General features: G+C 48.1%; 1 protein-coding gene across 1 annotated transcript in view; it reads right to left on the bottom strand.

Moving 5' to 3' along the window:
* The window catches only part of pkd1b (polycystic kidney disease 1b), a 370954-nt gene that overhangs the window by 301715 nt on the left and 47935 nt on the right, over positions 1 to 21304 (bottom strand). The gene's annotated exons all lie outside the window — the stretch shown is intronic.

The following is a 21304-nucleotide window of genomic DNA, read 5'->3' as shown; positions in this document are numbered from 1 at the left end:
TTAAATAGTAGGACACTGATAAGTGTAGAGGAACAAAGGGATCTTGGAGTGCACGTCCACAGATCCCTGAAGGTAACAGGTCAAGTTGATAAGGTGGTTAAGAAGGCACACGGAATACTTGCCTTTATTAGCCGAGGCATAGAATACAAGAGCAGGGAGGTTATGCCTGAACTTTATAAAACACGAGTTAGGCCCCAGCTAGAGTACTGCGTGCAGTTCTGGTCAGCACATTACAGGAAAGATGTGATTGCACTCGAGAGGGTACAGAGGAGATTTAAGAGGTTGTTGCCTGGACTGGAGAATTTTACCTATGAGGAAAGATTGGATAGTTTGGGTTTGTTTTCTTTGGAACAGAGCAGGCTGAGGGGAGACCTTATTGAGGTGTATAAAATTGAGGGGCCTAGATAGAGTGGATAGGAAGAACCTATTTCCCTTAGCGGAGGGGTCAACAACCAGGGGGCATAGATTTAAAGTAATTGGTAGAAGGTTTAGAGGGGATTTGAGGGGAAATATCTTCACCGAGAGGGTTGTGGGGATCTGGAACTCAATGCCTGAAAGGGTGGTGGAGGCAGAAAGCCTCACCACATTTAAAAAGGACTTGAATGAGCACTTGAAGTGCCGTAACCTGCAGGGCTATGGACCAAAAATTGGAAAGTGGGATTAGGCTGAGTAGCTTTTTGTCGGCCGGCGCGGACACGATGGGCTGAATGGCCTCCTTCTGTGCTGTAAATTTCTATGATTTTATGATTCTACCGGTTAGTGACATCACCGTCCAACCAACCAATCAGAAACGCAACACCAATCAGATGACATCACCGGACACACCAACCAATCAGAAACACAGCACCAGTCAGTGACATCACCGTCCAACCAACCAATCAGAAACACAGCACCAATCAGATGACATCACCGGACGCACCAACCAATCAGAAACACAGCATCGGTCAGTGACATCACCAGACAAACCAACCAATCAGAAACACCGCAACCATCGATCCAACTATAGGATAAGCCAATCAGAAACAAAGAATTGGGTAACTGCATCACAGCACAGATTGAAACATGCACAATCAATGTCCCTGTGGAACAAATCAATCAGAAACACTGCCATCCCCCACTCAATGGTGGGTGAGGCGGCTTGTTGTGTGCTTGTTGGAGGAAGCGTTGATTTTCTCTGCAGCATTCATTCCGTTGCTTGGACCGGTTCTGATCTCTGAGAGCGGGCAATGATCTACTTGATCACTCCGGGACTTGAGCATACAAGGCTCACACTGGGCTGCAGTACTGAGCAAGTGCTCCAAAAGCGGGTAAATAGAGTTGAGGTACAGATCAGCCATGCCAATAAAACAGCAGAATGGGCTGAAGGGCCTGAATGGCCTACTCCTGTTCCTATCGCTGGTCCCTAAAGGCTGCCTTCTGCAAGAAATGTTACAATGAGGACCATCATCCTGCTAAGGTGGATGTAAAACATCCCATGACATTTCCTCGGAGGGTTGATTGTGGGATCGTGCTGTGTGCAAAGTGACTGCCTAAATTGACGGCACTTTAAAAGTAATGAATTGGCTGTGGAGCGTGTTGGGAAGTCCTGAGGACAGCGTCAGCCAAAATATGAACCCGAAAATATTCTTTCTTACTCAGTCTGTGCACTCAATCCAATCAAACACATTTGAACCTTCCATCTACCATGGGCCAGTGTGCAGATCCTCCTCTATAAGGAGTTGTGGACTTTGGGCAGATGTGAGATAACTGGACTACGGTGCGTGAAGGACCTGCAGATCACCACAATGCCGCATCATCTCAAAGTGTTTCTCACACAATCTTACTCAGACGTGCCGTGACTGCCATTATGTAGGCAAACATTCCGGCAGAAAGCACGGAGATGACTGATTCATTGCGAGTTTAGGTGACCATGGAGTGTGGAAGAAATGTTGGCCAAAGCACTGGGAAAACGCCTGGCTTTCTGGTGAATACTGCTGCATAACAAAGCAGGCAGATAGTTTAACGGTCATCTGAAGCATAGAAACATAGAAACATAGCAAATAGATGCAGGAGTAGGCCATTTGGTCCTTCAAGCCTGCACCACCATTCAATAAGATCATGGCTGATCATTCACCTCAGTACCCCTTTCCTGCTTTCTCTCCATACCCCTTGATCCCTTTAACTGTAAGGGCCAAATCTAACTCCCTCTTGAATATATCCAACAAACTGGCATCAACAGCTCTCTGCGGTAGGTAATTCCACAGGTTAACAATTCTCTGAGTGAAGAAGTTTCTCCTCATCTCAGTCCTAAATGGTTTACCCCTTATCCTAAGACTGTGTCCCCTGGTTCTGGACATCCCCAACATCGGGAACATTCTTCCTGCCTCTAACCTGTCCAATCCCGTCAGAATTTTATATGTTTCTATGAGATCCCCTCTCATTGTTCCAAACTCCAGTGAATAGAGGCCCAGTCGATCCAGTCTCTCCTCATATGTCAGTCCGGCCATCCCGGGAATCAGTCTGGTGAATCTTCGCTGCACTGCCTCAATAGCAAGAACGTCCTTCCTCAGATTAGGAGACCAAAACTGAACACAATATTCCAGGTGAGGTCTCACCAAGGCCATGTACAACTGCAGTAAGAACTCAATGCTCCTATACTCAAATCCCCTAGCTATGAAGGCCAACATACCATTTGCCTTCTTCACCGCCTGCTGTACCTGCATGCCAACTTTCAATGACGGATGTACCATGTCACCCAGGTCTCGTTGCACCTCCCCTTTTCCTAATCTGGGACTACGCAACAATCTCTCAGCACTCTGAGCCTCCATCCTAACTTGAATCCATAAGCAAAGTATTACAATGGGACTGTGAACTTGTGGCTGTGCTTCTAGCATGTACTATGTTCCACATTGTCCCCTTCCAGACTTGGGTGTGCCCGGAAAGAGCACACTGACCTGTATAACACTGGAGTACAGTATTGTTGGGTACAGGTCTGTCACTGTCACACTGAGGTACAGTACTAGAGGGTACTAGTCTATCACTGTAACACTGGGGTACAGTACTGGTGGGTACAGGTCAGTCACTGTCTCACACAAGGGTACTGTTCTGGTGGGTACAGGTCCGTCACTGTATAACACTGGAATACAGTACAGGTGAGTACAGGTCTGTCACGCTATAACACTGGGGTACATCACTGGTGGGTACATGTCTGTCACTGTATAATACTGGGTTACAGTAATTGTGGGTACAGGTCTGTCAATGAATAACAGTGGTGTACAGTACTGGTGGTTACAGGTCTGTCACTATATAACACCTTGGTACAGTACTGGTGGGCACAGGTCTGTCACTGTATAAAACTGGAGTACAGTACTGGTGGGTACAGGTCTGTCACTGTATAACACTGTGATATAGTACTGGTGGGTACAGGTCTGTCAGTATATAACAGTGTGGTACAGTACTGGTGGGTACAGGTCCATCACTGTAAAACATTGAGGTACAGTACTGGTGGGTACAGGTCTGTCACTGTATAACACTGGGGTACAGTACTGCTGGGTACAGGTCTGTCACTGTATAACACTGTGATATAGTACTGGTGGGTACAAGTCTGTCAGTATATAACAGTGTGGTTCAGGACTGGTGGGTACAGGTCTGTCACTGTATAACACTGGGGTGCAGTACTGGTGTGGACAGGTCTGTCACTGTATAACACTGGGGTACAGGACTGGTGGGTACAGGTCTGTCACTGTATAACATTGGGGTACAGAACTGGTTAGTACAGGTCCTACATTGTGTAATACTGGGGTACAGTACTGGTGGTAGGGGTCTGTCACTGTATAACACTGGGGTACGATACTGGTGGGTACAGGTCTGTCACTGTATAAAAGTGCGGTACAGTACTGGTGGGTACAGGTCTGTCACTGTAACACTGGGCTACAGTACTGGTGGGTACTGGTCTGTCATTGTCACACTGGGGTACAGTACGGGTGGGTACAGGTCAGTCACTGTATAACACTGGGGTACAGTTCTGGTGGGTACTGGTCTGTCACTGTAAAACTGGGGTACAGTGCTGGTGGCTACAGGTCTGTCACTGTATAACACTTGGGTACAGTACTGGTGGGTACAGGGCTGTCACTGTATAACATTGGGGTACAGTACTAGTAGGTACAGGTCCGCCATTGTATAAAACTGGGGTACAGTACTGGTGGGTACAGGTCTGTCACTGTAAAACACTGGAGCACAGTACTGGTGGGTACAGGTCTGTCACTGTATAATATTGGGGTACTGTACTGGTGGGTACAGGTCTGTCACTGTATAACACTGCGGTGCAGTACGGGTGGGTAATCGTCTGTCACTGTATAACACTGGGGTACAGTACAAGTGGGTACAGGTCTGTCACTGTATAAAATTGGGGTTCAGTACGGGTGGGTACAGGTCTGTCACGCTATAACACTGGGGTACATTACTGGTGGGTACTGGTCTGTCACCGTATAATACTGGGTTACAGTACTGGTGTGTACAGGTCTGTCACTGTATAACACTGGTGTACAGTACTGGTGGGTAAAGGTCTGTCACTGTATAACACCTTGGTACAGTACGGGTGGGTACTGGTCTGTCACTGTATAACACTGGAGTATAGTACTGGTGGGTATAGGTCTGTCACTGAATAACACTGTGATATAGTACTGGTGGGTACAGGTCTGTCAGTATATAACAGTGTGGTACAGTACCGGTGGGTACGGCTCTGTCACTGTATAACACTGTGGTACAGTACCGGTGGGTACAGGTCTGTCACTGTATAACATTGGGGTACAGTAGGGGTGGGTACAGGTCTGTCACCTTATAACATTGGATACAGAACTGGTTGGTACACGTCCGTAATTGTATAACACTGGGGTACAGTAGTGTTGGTAGGATCTGTCACTGTATAACACTGGGGTACAGTACTGGTGGGTACAGGTCTGTCACTGTAACACTTGGGTACAATACTGGTGGGTACAGGTCTGTCATTTTAACACTGGGGTACAGTACTGGTGGGTACAGATCAGTCACTGTATAACACTGGGATACAGTTCTGGTGGGTACAGGTCTGTCATTGTATAACACGGGGGTACAGTACTGTTGGCTACAGTTCTGTCACTGTATAACACTTGGGTACAGTACTGGTGGGTACAGGTCTGTCACTGTAAAACTAGGATACAGTACTGGTGGGTACTGGTCTGTCACTGTAACACTGCGGTACAGTACTGGTGGGTATAGGTCTGTCAATGTATAACACTGTGGTATAGTACTGGTGGGTACAGGTCTGTCACTGTATAACACTTGGGTACATTATTGGTGGGTACAGGTCTGTCACTGTAAGACTGGGGTACAGTACTGGTGAGTACTGGTCTGTGACTGTAACACTGGGTACAGTAAGGGTGGGTTCAGGTCTGTCACTGTATAACACTGTGGTACAGTACTGGTGGTAGGGGTCTGTCACTGTATAACACTGGGGTACGATACTGGTGAGTACAGGTCTGTCACTGTATAACAGTGCGGTACAGTACTGGTGGGTACAGGTCTGTCACTGTAGCACTGGGCTACAGTACTGGTGGGTACTGGTCTGTCACTGTATAACACTGGGGTACAGTACGGGTGGGTACAGGTCAGTCACTGTATAACACTGGGGTACAGTTCTGGTGGGTACTGGTCTGTCACTGTAAAACTGGGGTACAGTGCTGGTGGCTACAGGTCTGTTACTGTATAACACTTGGGTACAGTACTGGTGGGTACAGGGCTGTCACTGTATAACATTGGTGTACAGTACTAGTAGGTACAGGTCCGCCATTGTATAAAACTGGGGTACAGTACTGGTGGGTACAGGTCTGTCACTGTAAAACACTGGAGCACAGTACTGGTGGGTACAGGTCTGTCACTGTATAATATTGGGGTACTGTACTGGTGGGTACAGGTCTGTCACTGTATAACACTGCGCTGCAGTACGGGTGGGTAATCGTCTGTCACTGTGTAACACTGGGGTACAGTACTGGTGAGTACAGATCTGTCACTGTATAAAACTGGGGTACAGTACAAGTGGTTGCTGGTCTGTCACTCTAACACTGGGGTACAGTACTGGTGGGTACAGGTGTGTCACCATATAATAATGGGGTGCAGTTCTGCTGGGTACAGGTCTGTCACTGTCACACTAAGGTACAGTACTGAAGGGTACTGGTCTGTCACTGTAACACTGGGGTACAGTACTGGTGGGTACAGGTCAGTCACTGTATAACACTGGGTTACAGTGCTGGTGTGTACAGGTCTGTCACTGTATAACACGGGGGTACAGTACTGTTGGCTACAGTTCTGTCACTGTATAACACTTGGGTACAGTACTGGTGGGTACAGGTCTGTCACTGTAAAACTAGGATACAGTAGTGGGTATAGGTCTGTCACTGAATAACACTGTGATATAGTACTGGTGGGTACAGGTCTGTCAGTATATAACAGTGTGGTACAGTAGGGGTGGGTACAGGTCTGTCACCTTATAACATTGGATACAGAACTGGTTGGTACACGTCCGTAGTTGTATAACACTGGGGTACAGTAGTGGTGGTAGGATCTGTCACTGTATAACACTGGGGTACGGTACTGGTGGGTACAGGTCTGTCACTGTACAACACGGATACAGTACTGGTGGGTACAGGTCAGTCACTGTATAACACTGGGATACAGTTCTGGTGGGTACAGGTCTGTCATTGTATAACACAGGGGTACAGTACTGTTGGCTACAGTTCTGTCACTGTATAACACTTGGGTACAGTACTGGTGGGTACAGGTCTGTCACTGTAAAACTAGGGTACAGTACTGGTGGGTACTGGTCTGTCACTGTAACACTGCGGTACAGTACTGGTGGGTATAGGTCTGTCAATGTATAACACTGTGGTACAGTACTGGTGGGTACAGGTCTGTCACTGTATAATACTTGAGTACATTACTGGTGGGTACAGGTCTGTCACTGTAAGACTGGGGTACAGTACTGGTGAGTACTGGTCTGTCACTGTATAACACTGAAATACAGTACTGGTGTGTACAGGTCTGTCACTGTATAACACTGGGGTACAGTACTGTTGGGTACAGGCCTGTCACTGTAAAACACTGGGGTACAGTACTGTTGGGTACAGGGCTGGCACTGTATAACATTGGGGTACAGTACTGGTGGGTACAGGTCTGTCACCGTATAACACTGGTGTACAGTACTGGTGGGTACAGGTCTGTCACTGTATAACACTGGGGTAATGTACTGGTGGGTACAGGGCTGTCACTGTATAACATTGGGGTACAGTACTGGTTGGTACAGGTCTGCCACTGTATAACACTTGGATACAGTACGGGTGGGTACTGGTCGGTCACTGTAACACTGGAGTACAGTATTGTTGGGTACAGGTCGGTCACTGTGTAACACTGGGGTACAGTGATGGTGGGTACAGGTCTGTCACTGTATAAAACTGGGGTACAGTACAGGTGGGTACTGGTCTGTCACTGTAAAACTGGGGTACAGTACTGGTGGGTACAGATCTGTCACTGTAAAACTGGGGTACAGTACTGGTGGGTACAGGTCTGTCGCTGTATAACAGTGCGGTGCAGTACGGGTGGGTAATCGCCTGTCACTGTATAACACTGGGGTACAGTACTGGTTGGTACAGGTCTGTCACTGTATAACACTGGGGCATAGTACTGATGGGTACAGGTCTGTCACTGTATAACACTGGAGTACAGTACTGGTGGGTACAGGTCAATCATTGTATAACACTGTGGTATAGTACTGGTGGGTACAGGTCTGTCAGTATATAACATTGGGGTACAGCACTGATGGGTACAGGTCTGTCACTGTATAACACTGGGGTACAGTACGGGTGGGTACAGGTCTGTCATTATATCACACTGGGGTAGAGCACGAGTGGGTACAGGTCTGTCACTGTAAAACTGGGGTACAGTACTGGTGGGTACAGGTCTGTCACTGTGTAACACTGGGGTACAGTGCTGGTGAGTACAGGTCTGTCACTGTATAAAACTGGGGTACAGTACAGTTGGGGACTGGTCTGTCACTGTATAAAACTGGGGTACAGTACAGGTGGGTACTGATCTGTCACTGTAAAACTGGGGTACAGTACTAGTGGCTACAGGTCTGTCGCTGTATAACATTGGGGTACGGTACTGGTGGGTACAGGTCTGTCACTGTATAACACTGGAGTACAGTACTGCTGGGTACAGGTCTGTCATTGTATAACACTGCGGTACAGTACAGGTGGGTACTGGTCTGTCACTGTATAACACTGGAGTACAGTATTGGTGAGTACAGGTCTGTCAGTGTATAAAACTGGGGTACAGTACTGGTGTGTAGAGGTCTGTCTCTGTCACACTGGGGTACAGTACTGGTGGGTACAGGTCTGTCACTGTCTAACACTTGGGTACAGCACTGGTGGGTACTGGTCTGTCACTGTAACACTGGGGTACAGTACTGGTGGGTACAGGTCTGTCACTGTAAAACACTGGAGCACAGTACTGGTGGGTACAGGGCTGTCACTGTATAATATTGGGGTACTGTACTGGTGGGTACAGGTCTGTCACTGTATAACACTGCGGTGCAGTACGGGTGGGTAATCGTCTGTCACTGTATAACACTGGGGTACAGTACAAGTGGGTACAGGTCTGTCACTGTATAAAATTGGGGTTCAGTACGGGTGGGTACAGGTCTGTCAGTGTAACACTGGAGTACAGTATTGTTGGGTACAGGTCTGTCACTGTGTAACACTGGGGTACAGTACTGGTGAGTACAGATCTGTCACTGTATAAAACTGGGGTACAGTACAAGTGGGTGCTGGTCTGTCACTCTAACACTGGGGTACAGTACTGGTGGGTACAGGTGTGTCACCATATAATAATGGGGTGCAGTTCTGCTGGGTACAGGTCTGTCACTGTCACACTAAGGTACAGTACTGGAGGGTACTGGTCTGTCACTGTAACACTGGGGTACAGTACTGGTGGGTACAGGTCAGTCACTGTATAACACTGGGTTACAGTACTGGTGGGTACAGGTCTGTCACGCTATAACACTGGGGTACATTACTGGTGGGTACTGGTCTGTCACCGTATAATACTGGGTTACAGTACTGGTGTGTACAGGTCTGTCACTGTATAACACTGATGTACAGTACTGGTGGGTAAAGGTCTGTCACTGTATAACACCTTGGTACAGTACGGGTGGGTACTGGTCTGTCACTGTATAACACTGGAGTATAGTACTGGTGGATACAGGTCTGTCAGTATATAACAGTGTGGAACAGTACTGGTGGGTACGGCTCTGTCACTGTATAACACTGTGGTACAGTACCGGTGGGTACAGGTCTGTCACTGTATAACATTGGGGTACAGTAGGGGTGGGTACAGGTCTGTCACCTTATAACATTGGATACAGAACTGGTTGGTACACGTCCGTAATTGTATAACACTGGGGTACAGTACTGGTGGTAGGATCTGTCACTGTTTAACACTGGGGTACGGTACTGGTGGGTACAGGTCTGTCACTGTAACACTTGGGTACAATACTGGTGGGTATAGGTCTGTCATTGTATAACACGGGGGTATAGTACTGTTGGCTACAGTTCTGTCACTGTATAACACTTGGGTACAGTACTGGTGGGTACAGGTCAGTCACTGTATAACACTGGGATACAGTTCTGGTGGGTAGAGATCTGTCACTGTAACACTAAAATACAGCACTGGTGGGTACAGGTCTATCACTGTATAACACTGGGGTACAGTACTCGTGGGTACTGGTCTGTCAGTGTATAACACTGGGGTACATTACTGGTGGGTACAGGTCTGTCACTGTTGAACCCTGGGGTACAGTACGGGTGGGTACAGGTCTGTCACTGTATAACACTGGGCTACAGTACGGGTGGTGCAGGTCTGTCACTGTAACACTAGGGTACAGTACTACTGGCTACAGGTCTGTCACTGTATAACACTTGGGCACAGTACTGGTGGGTACAGGTCTGTCACTGTATAACACTGTTGTACAGTACGGGTGGGTACTGGTCTGTCACTGTATAACACTGGAGTACAGTAATGTCGGGTGCAGGTCTGTCACTGTATAACATTAGGGTACAGTACTGATTGGTACAGGTCCATCATTGTATAACACTGGGGTACAGTACTGATTGTTCTGGTCTGTCACTGTATAACACTCTGGTGTAGTACTGGTGGGTACAGGTGTGTCACTGTATAACATTGGGGTACTGTACTGCTGGGTCCTGGTCAGTCACTGTATAACACTGTGGTACAGTAAGGGTGGGTGCTGTTCTGTCACTGTATAACACTGGAGTACAGTAATGGTGAGTACATGTCTGTCACTGTATAACACTGTGGTACAGTACTGGTGGGTACAGATCTGTCTCTGTAACACTGGGGTACAGTACGGGTGAGTGCTGGTCTGTCACTGTATAACACTGCGGTGCCGTATTGTTGGGTACAGGTCTATCTCTGTATAACGCTGGGGTACCGTACTGGTGGGTACAGGTCTGTCCCTGTAAAACTGGGGTACAGTACTGGTGGGTACCGGTCTGTCACTGAAACACTGGGGTACAGTACAGGTGGCTACAGGTCTGTCACTGTATAACACTGTGGTATAGTACTGCTGAATATGGGTGTCTCAGTGTATAACACTGGTGTACAGAACTGGTGGGTACAGGTCTGTCACTTTATAACACTGGGGTACAGTACGGGTGGGAGCTGGTCTGTCACAGTATAACACTGCCGTGCTGTATTGTTGGGTACAGGTCTATCTCTGTATAACGCTGGGGTACTGTACTGGTGGGTACAGGTTTGTCGCTGTAAAACTGGGGTACAGTACTGGTGGGTACTGGTCTGTCACTGTAGCACTGGGGTACAGTACTGGTGGTTACTGGTCTGTCACTGTAACACTGGGGCACAGTTCTGGTGTTTAGAGGTCAGTCAATGTATAAAACTGGGGTACAATACTGCTGGGTACAGGTCTGTCACCGTATAACACTGGGGTACAGCATGGTGGGTACAGGTCTGTCACTGTATAACACTGGGGTACAGTACTGGTGGGTACTGGACTGTCACTGTAACACTGGGTACAGTACTGGTGGCTACATGTCTGTCACTGTATAACACTGGGGTACAGTACTGGTGGGTACAGGTCTGTCAATGTATAACACTGGGGTACAGTACTGGTGGGTACTGGTCTGTCACTGAAACACTGGGGTACAGTACAGGTTGGTCCGGATCTGTCACCATAACACTGGGGTACAGTACCGGTGGGTACAGGTCTGTCACCATATAACACTGGGGTACATTACTGGTGTGTACAGGACTGTCACTGTATAAAACTGGGGTATAGTACTGGTGGGTACAGGTCTGTCGGTTTATAACATTGAGGTACAGTACTGATGGGTACAGGTCTGTCACTGTATAATGCTGGGGTACAGGTCTGTCACTGTAACACTAAAGTACAGTACTGGTGGGTACAGGTGTGTCACTGTATAACACTTGGGTACAGTAATGGTGCTCCTGGTCTGTCACTGTAACACTGGGGTACAGGTCAGTCACTGTATAACACTGGGGTACAGTAAAGTGGGTACAGGTCTGTCACTGTATAACACTGGGGTACAGTACTGGTGGGTACTGGACTGTCACTGTAACACTGGGTACAGTACTGTTGGCTACAGGTCTGTCACTGTATAACACTTGGGTACAGCACTGGTGGGTACTGGTCTGTAACTGTAACACTGGGGTACAGTACTGGTGGGCACAGGTCTGTCACTGTATAACACTGGGATACAGTACAGGTTGGTACGGATCTGTCACCATAACACTGGGGTACAGTACTGGTGGGTACAGGACTGTCACTGTATAATACTGGGTATAGTACTGGTGGGTACAGGTCTGTCGGTTTATAACATTGGGGTACAGTACTGATGGGTACAGGTCTGTCACTGTATAACTCTGGGGTACAGTACTGGTGGGTACAGGTCTGTCACTGTAACACTAAAGTACAGTACTGGTGGGTACATGTGTGTCACTGTATAACACTTGGGTACAGTAATGGTGCTCCTGGTCTGTCACTGTAACACTGGGGTACAGTACTCGCGGTTACTGGTCTGTCACTGTACACCACTGGAATAGAGTTCTGGTGGGTACAGGTCTGTCACTGTTTACACTGTGATATGGTAATGGTGGAAACGGGTCTGTCCGTATATAACACTGGGGTACAGTACTGTTGGGTACAGGTCTGTCACTGTATAACACAGGGGTACAGTACCGGTGAGTACTGGTTTGTCACTGTATAAACCTGGGGTACAGTACTGATGGGTAGAGGTCTATCACTGTATAACACTGGGGTACAGTACTGGTGGGTACAGGTCCATCATAATTATAACACTGGGGTGCAGTACTGGTGGGTACAGGTCTGTCACTGCATAACACTGTGGTACAGTACTGGTGGGTACAGGTCTGTCACTGTATAAAACTGGGGTGCAGTACTGGTGGGTACTGGTATGTCACTGTAACACTGGGTACAGTAATGGTGGGTACAGGTCTGTCATTGTATTACACTGTGGTTGCAGCATCGGTGGGTACTGGTCTGTCACTGTTTAACACTGAAGTACAGTACTAGTGGTGCAGCTCTGTTACTGTATAACACTGAGGTACAGTACTGGTGGGTACAGGTGTGTCACTGTATAACACTGGGGTCTAGGATTGGTGGGTACAGGTCTGTCACTGTTTAGCACTGGGGTACAGTACTGGTGGGTACAGGTCTGTCACTGAATAACACTGGGGTACAGTGCTGGTGGGTACAGCTCTGTTACTGCATAACACTGGTGTACAGTACTGGTGGGTACAGATCTGTCACTGTAACACTGGGGTACAGTACTGGTGGGTACAGGTCTGTCATTGTATAGCACTGTGGTACAGTACAGGTGGGTACTGGTCTGTCAGTATATAACATTGGGGTACAGTACTGGGGGGTACAATTCTGTCGCTGTATGACACTGGGGTACAGTACTGGTGGGTAACGATATGTCACTGTATAATACTGGGGTACGGTACTGGTGGGTACAGGTCTGTCACCGTATAAGACTGGGGTAGAGTTCTGGTGGGTACAGGTCCATCACTGTATAACACTGGGGTACAGTACTGATGGGTACAGGTCTGTCACTGTGTAACACTGTGGGACAGTACTGGTGGGTACAGGCCCGTCACTGTATAACACTGCTGTACTGTACTGTTGGGTAGAGGTCTGTCACTGTATAACACTTGGGTACAGTTCTGGTGGGTACAGGTCTGTCACTGCATAACACTGGTGTACAGTACTGTTGGGTATAGGTCTGTCACTGTGTAAGACTGGGGTACAGTACTGTTGGGTACAGGTCTGTCACTGTGTAACATTGGGTACAATACTGGTGGGTACAGGTTTGTCACTGTATAACCCTGGGGTACATTTCTGGTGGGTACTGGTCTGTCACTGTATAACACTTGCGTACAGTACTGGTGGGTACTGGTCTGTCATTGAAACACTGGGGTACAGTACTGGTGGGTTCTGGACTGTCATTGAAACACTGGGGTATAGTACTGGTGGATACTGGTCTGTCACTGAAACACTGGGGTACAGTACTGGTGGGTACTGATCTGTCACTGTAACACTGGGGTACAGTACTCGTGGGTACAGGTCTGTCAATTTATTACACTGGGGTACATTACTGGTGTGTACAGGACTGTCACTGTATAACATTGGGTACGGTACTGGTGGGTACAGGTCAGTCACTGTATAACACTGGGATACAGTTCTGGTGGGTACAGGTCTTTCATTGTATAACACTGGGGTACAGTACTGTTGGCTACAGTTCTGTCACTGTATAACACTTGGGTACAGTACTGGTGGGTACAGGTCTGTCACTGTAAGACTGGGGTACTGGTGGGTACTGGTCTGTCACTGTAAGACTGGGATACAGTACTGGTGGGTACTGGTCTGTGACTGTAACACTGGGGTACAGTATGGGTGGGTTCAGATCTGTCACTGTATAACACTGTGGTACAGTACTGGTGGGTACAGGTCTGTCACTGTATAACACTGGGGTACAGTACTGGTGGGTACAGGTCTGTCACTGTATAACACTGGGGTACAGTACTGGTGGGTACAGGTCTGTCACCGTATAACATTGGGGTACCGTACTGGTGGGTACAGGTTTGTCACTGTATAACACTGGGGTACAGTACGGGTGGGTACTGGTCTATCACTGTATAACACTGGAATACAGTACTGGTGTGTACAGGTCTGTCACTGTATAGCACTGGGGTACAGTACTGTTAGGTACAGCCGGTCACTGCAAAACAATGGGGTACAGTACTGTTGGGGACAGACCTGGCACTGTATAGCATTGGGGTACAGTACTGGTGGGTACAGGTCTGTCACTGTATAACACTGGTGTACAGTACTGGTGGGTACAGGTCTGTCACTGTATAACACTGGGGTACTGTACTGGTGGGTACAGGCCTGTCACTGTATAACATTGGGGTACAACACTGGTGGGTACAGGTCTGTCTCTGTATAACACTTGGGTACAGTACGGATGGGTACTGGTATGTCACTGTAACACTGGAGTACAGTATTGTTGGGTACAGGTCTGTCATTGTGTAACACTGGGGTACAGTGATGGTGGGTACAGGTCTGTCAATGTATAAAACTGGGGTACTGTACAGGTGGGTACTGGTCTGTCACTGTAACACTGGAGTACAGTATTGTTGGGTACAGGTCGGTCACTGTATAACACTGGGGTACAGTGATGGTGGGTACAGGTCTGTCACTGCATAACCCTGGGGTACAGTACTGTTGGGTATAGGTCTGTCACTGTGTAAGACTGGGGTACAATACTGGTGGGTACAGGTCTGTCACTGTATAACCCTGGGGTACAGTTCTGGTGGGTACTGGTCTGTCACTGTATAACACTTGCGTACAGTACTTGTGGGTACTGGTCTGTCATTGAAACACTGGGGTACAGTACTGGTGGGTTCTGGTCTGTCACTGAAACACTGGGGTATAGTACTGGTGGATACTGGTCTGTCACTGAAACACTGGGGTACAGTGCTGGTGGGTACTGATCTGTCACTGTAACACTGGGGTACAGTACTCGTGGGTACAGGTCTGTCAATTTATTACACTGGGGTACATTACTGGTGTGTACAGGACTGTCACTGTATAACATTGGGTACGGTACTGGTGGGTACAGGTCAGTCACTGTATAACACTGGGATACAGTTCTGGTGGGTACAGGTCTGTCATTGTATAACACTGGGGTACAGTACTGTTGGCTACAGTTCTGTCACTGTATAACACTTGGGTACAGTACTGGTGGGTACAGGTCTGTCACTGTAAGACTGGGGTACAGTACTGGTGGGTACTGGTCTGTCACTGTAACACTGGGGTACAGTACTGGTGGGTATAGGTCTGTCACTGTATAACACTGTGGTACAGTACTGGTGGGTACAGGTCTGTCACTGTAAGACTGGGGTACAGTACTGGTGGGTACAGGTCTGTCACAGTATAACATTGAGGTACCGTACTGGTGGGTACAGGTTTGTCACTGTATAACACTGAGGTACAGTACGGGTGGGTACTGGTCTATCACTGTATAATACTGGAATACAGTACTGGTGTGTACAGGTCTGTCACTGTATAGCACTGGGGTACGGTACTGTTGGGTACAGCCCGTCACTGTAAAACACTGGGGTACAGTACTGTTGGGGACAGATCTGGCACTGTATAACATTGGGGTACAGTACTGGTGGGTACAGGTCTGTCACTGTATAACACTGGTGTATAGTACTGGTGGGTACAGGTCTGTCACTGTATAACACTTGGGTACAGTACGGATGGGTACTGGTCTGTCACTGAAACACTGGAGTACAGTATTGTTGGGTACAGGTCTGTCACTGTGCAACACTAGGGTACAGTGATGGTGGGTACAGGTCTGTCACTGTATAAAACTGGGGTACTGTACAGGTGGGTACTGGTCTGTCACTGTAACACTGGAGTACAGTATTGTTGGATACAGGTCGGTCACTGTGTAACACTGGGGTACAGTGATGGTGGGTACAGGTCTGTCAAAGTATAAAACTGGGGTACAGTACTGGTGGGTACAGGCCCGTCACTGTATAACACTGCTGTACAGTACTGTTGGGTAGAGGTCTGTCACTGTATAACACTTGGGTACAGTTCTGGTGGGTACAGGTCTGTCACTGCATAACACTGGTGTACAGTACTGTTGGGTATAGGTCTGTCACTGTGTAAGACTGGGGTACAATACTGGTGGGTACAGGTCTGTCACTGTATAACCCTGGGGTACAGTTCTGGTGGGTACTGGTCTGTCACTGTATAACACTTGCGTACAGTACTGGTGGGTACTGGTCTGTCATTGAAACACTGGGGTACAGTACTGGTGGGTTCTGGTCTGTCACTGAAACACTGGGGTATAGTACTGGTAGATACTGGTCTGTCACTGAAACACTGGGGTACAGTACTGGTGGGTACTGATCTGTCACTGTAACACTGGGGTACAGTACTCGTGGGTACAGGTCTGTCAATTTATTACACTGGGGTACATTACTGGTGTGTACAGGACTGTCACTGTATAACATTGGGTACGGTACTGGTGGGTACAGGTCAGTCACTGCATAACACTGGGATACAGTTCTGGTGGGTACAGGTCTGTCATTGTATAACACTGGGGTACAGTACTGTTGGCTACAGTTCTGTCACTGTATAACACTTGGGTACAGTACTGGTGGGTACAGGTCTGTCACTGAAACACTGGGGTACAGTACTGGTGGGTACTGATCTGTCACTGTAACACTGGGGTACAGTACTCGTGGGTACAGGTCTGTCACTGTATAACACTGTGTTGTACAGTACTGGTGGGTACAGGTCTGTCACTGTAAGACTGGGGTACAGTACTGGTGGGTACGGGTCTGTGACTGTAACACTGGGGTACATGATAGTGGGTACAGGTCTGTCACTGTATAACACTGGGGTATAGTACTGGTGGGTACTGGACTATCACTGTAACACTGGGTACAGTACTGGTGGCTACATGTCTGTCACTGTTATAACACTTGGGTACAGTACTGGTGGGTACTGGTCTTAACTGTAACACTGGGGTACAGTACTGGTGGGTACAGGTCTGTCACTGTATAACACTGCGGTGCAGTACGGGTGGGTAATCGCCTGTCACTGTAAAACTGGGGTACAGTACTGGTGGGTACTGGTATGTTACTGTATAACACTGGAGTACAGTATTGGTGAGTACAGGTCTGTCAGTGTATAAAACTGAGGTACAGTACTGGTGTGTAGAGGTCTGACTCTGTAACACTGGGGTACAGTACTGGTGGGTCCAGGTCTGTCACTGTATAACACTTGGGTACAGCACTCGTGGGTACTGGCCTGTCACTGTAACACTGGGGTACAGTACTGGTGGATACTGGTCTGTCATTGAATCACTGGGGTACAGTAGTGGTGGGTACAGATCTGTCACTATAGCACTGGGGTACAGTACTGGTGGGTACAGGTCTGTCACTGTATAACACTGCGGTGCAGTACGGGTGGGTAATCGCCTGTCACTGTATAACACTGGTGTACAGTACAGGTGGGTACACGACTGTCACTGTAAAACTGGGGTACAGTACTGGTGGGTACAGGTCTGTCACCGTATAACATTGAGGTGCAGTACTGATTGGTACAGGTCCGTCATTGTACAACACTGGGGTACAGTTCTGGTGGGTACAGGTCTGTCACTGTATAACATTGGGATACGGTACTGGTGGGTACAGGTCTGTCACTATATAACACTGGAGTACAGTACTGCTGGGTACAGGTCTGTCACTGTATAACACTGCGGTACAGTACGGGTGGGTACTGGTCTGTCACTGTATAACACTGGAGTACAGTATTGGTGAGTACAGGTCTGTCAGTGTATAAAACTGGGGTACAGCACTGGTGTGTAGAGGTCTGTCTCTGTAACACTGGGGAACAGTACTGGTGGGTACAGTTCTGTCACTGTCTAACACTTGGGTACAGCACTGGTGGGTACTGGCCTGTCACTGTAACACTGGGGTACAGTACTGGCGGATACTGGTCTGTCATTGAATCACTGGGGTACAGTAGTGGTGGGTACAGATCTGTCACTATAGCACTGGGGTACAGTACTGGTGGGTACAGGTCTGTCACTGTATAACACTGCGGTGCAGTACGGGTGGGTAATCGCCTGTCACTGTATAACACTGGAGTACAGTACTGGTGGGTACAGGTCTGTCAGTGTATAACACTGGGGTACAGTTCGGGTGGGTACAGGTCTGTCACTGTATAACACTGGAGTACAGTACTGGTGGGTACAGGTCTGTCAGTGTATAACACTGGGGTACAGTTCGGGTGGGTACAGGTCTGTCACTGTATAACACTGGTGTACAGTACAGGTGGGTACACGACTGTCACTGTAAAACTGGGGTACAGTACTGGTGGGTACAGGTCTGTCACTGTATAACATTGGGATACGGTACTGGTGGGTACAGGTCTGTCACTATATAACACTGGAGTACAGTACTGCTGGGTACAGGTCTGTCACTGTATAACACTGCGGTACAGTACGGGTGGGTACTGGTCTGTCACTGTATAACACTGGAGTACAGTATTGGTGAGTACAGGTCTGTCAGTGTATAAAACTGGGGTACAGCACTGGTGTGTAGAGGTCTGTCTCTGTAACACTGGGGAACAGTACTGGTGGGTACAGATCTGTCACTGTCTAACACTTGGGTACAGCACTGGTGGGTACTGGCCTGTCACTGTAACACTGGGGTACAGTACTGGCGGATACTGGTCTGTCATTGAAACACTGGGGTACAGTGGTGGTGGGTACGGATCTGTCACTATAGCACTGGGGTAGAGTACTGGTGGGTACAGGTCTGTCACTGTATAACACTGTGGTACAATACGGAAGGTTACTGGTCTGTCACTGTATAACACTGGAGCACAGTACTGTTGGGTGCAGGTCTGTCACTGTTTCACACTGTGGTATAATACTGGTGGGTACAGGTCTCTCAGTATGTAACATTGGGGTACAGTACTGGTGGGTAGAGATCTGTCACTGTAACACTAAAGTACAGCACTGTTGGGTACAGGTCTATCACTGTATAACACTGGGGTACAGTACTCGTGGGTACTGGTATGTCAGTGTATAACACTGAGGTACATTACTGGTGGGTAGTGGTCTGTCACTGTATAACACTGCAGTACTGTACGGGTGGCTACTGGTCTGTCACTGCATAACACTGCAGTACAGTATTGGTGAGTACAGGTCTGACATTGTATAAAACTGGAGTACAGTACTGGTGTGTAGAGGTCTGTCTCTGTAATACTGGGGTACAGTACTGGTGGGTAGAGATCTGTCACTGTAACACTAAAGTACAACACTGTTGGGTACAGGTCTATCACTGTATAACACTGGGGTACAGTACTCGTGGGTACTGGTCTGTCAGTGTATAACACTGGGGTACATTACTGGTGGGTAGTGGTCTGTCACTGTTGAACCCTGGGGTACAGTACGGGTGGGTACAGGTCTGTCACTGTATAACACTGGGCTACAGTACGGGTGGTGCAGGTCTGTCACTGTAACATTAGGGTACAATACTACTGGCTACAGGTCTGTCACTGTATAACACTTGGGCACAGTACTGGTTGGTACAGGTCTGTCACTGTATAACACTGGGGTACAGCACTGGTGGGTACTGGTCTGTCACTGTAACACTGGAGTACAGTATTGTTGAGTACAGTTCTGTCAGTGTATAAAACTGGGGTACAGTACTGGTGTGTAGAGGTCTGTCTCTGTAATACTGGGGTACAGTACTGGTGGGTACAGGTCTGTCACTGTATAACACTTGGGTAAAGCACTGGTGGGTACTGGTCTGTCACTGTAACACTGGAGTACAGTATTGTTGGGTACAGGTCGGTCACTGTGTAACACTAGGGTACAGTGATGGTGGGTACAGGTCTGTCACTGTATAAAACTGGGGTACAGTACAGGTGGGTACTGGTCTGTCATTGTAAAACTGGGGTACAGTACTGGTGGGTACAGGTCTGTCACTGTATAACACTGTGGTACAGTACTCGTGGGTACTGGTCTGTCATTGAATAACACTGGGCTACATTACTGGTGGGTAGTGGTCTGTCACTGTTGAACCCTGGGGTACAGTACGGGTGGTACAGGTCTGTCACTGTAACACTCTGCGGTACAGCACGGAAAGGTACTGGTCTGTCACGGTATAACACTGGAGTACAGAACTGGTGGGTACAGGTCTGTCACTGAATAACATTTGGGTACAGTACTGCTGGGTACTGGTCTGTCACTGTAACACTGGGGTACAGTACTGGTGGGTACAGGTCTGTCACCATGTAACATTGGGGTACAGTATTGGTGGGTACAGCTCCATCATTGTATAACAATGGGGTACAGTACTGGTGGGTACAGGTCCGTCACTGTATAACACTGTGGTACAGTATGGATGGGTACTGGTCTGTCACTGTATAACACTTGGTAACAGTACTGGTGGGTACAGGTTCGTCACTGTATAACACTGGGGTACAGTACTGGTTGGTACTGATCTGTCACTGTAACACTGGGGTACAGTACTGGTGAGTACAGGTCTGTCACTGTACAGCACTGGGGTACAGTACTGGTGGGTACAGGTCTGTCACTGTATAACATTGGTGTACAGTACTGGTGGGTACAGGTCTGTCACTGTATAACACTGTGGTACAGTACTGGTTGGTACAGGTCCATCATTGTATAACACTGGGGTACAGTACTGATTGTACAGGTCTGTCACTGTATAACACTCTGGTGTAGTACTGGTGGGTACAGGTGTGTCACTGTATAATATTGGGGTACAGTACTGGTGGGTACAGATCTGTCTCTGTAACACTGGGGTACAGTACGGGTGGGTGCTGGTCTGTCACTGTATAACACTGCAGTGCCATATTGTTGGGTACAGGTCTGTCACTGTATAACACTGGGGTACAGTACTGGTGGGTTCAGATCTGTCACTTTCTAACACTTGGGTACAGCACTGGTGGGTACTGGCCTGTCACTGTAACACTGGAGTACAGTACTGGTGGATACTGGTCTGTCATTGAAACACTGGGGTATAGTAGTGGTGGGTACGGATCTGTCACTACAGCACTGGGGTACAGTACTGGTGGGTACAGGTCTGTCACTGT

The sequence above is a fragment of the Pristiophorus japonicus genome, chromosome 16, assembly GCF_044704955.1.
Source record: "Pristiophorus japonicus isolate sPriJap1 chromosome 16, sPriJap1.hap1, whole genome shotgun sequence".
Classification (NCBI taxonomy): domain Eukaryota; kingdom Metazoa; phylum Chordata; class Chondrichthyes; family Pristiophoridae; genus Pristiophorus; species Pristiophorus japonicus.
This window is presented reverse-complemented; position numbering and strand designations above follow the sequence as displayed.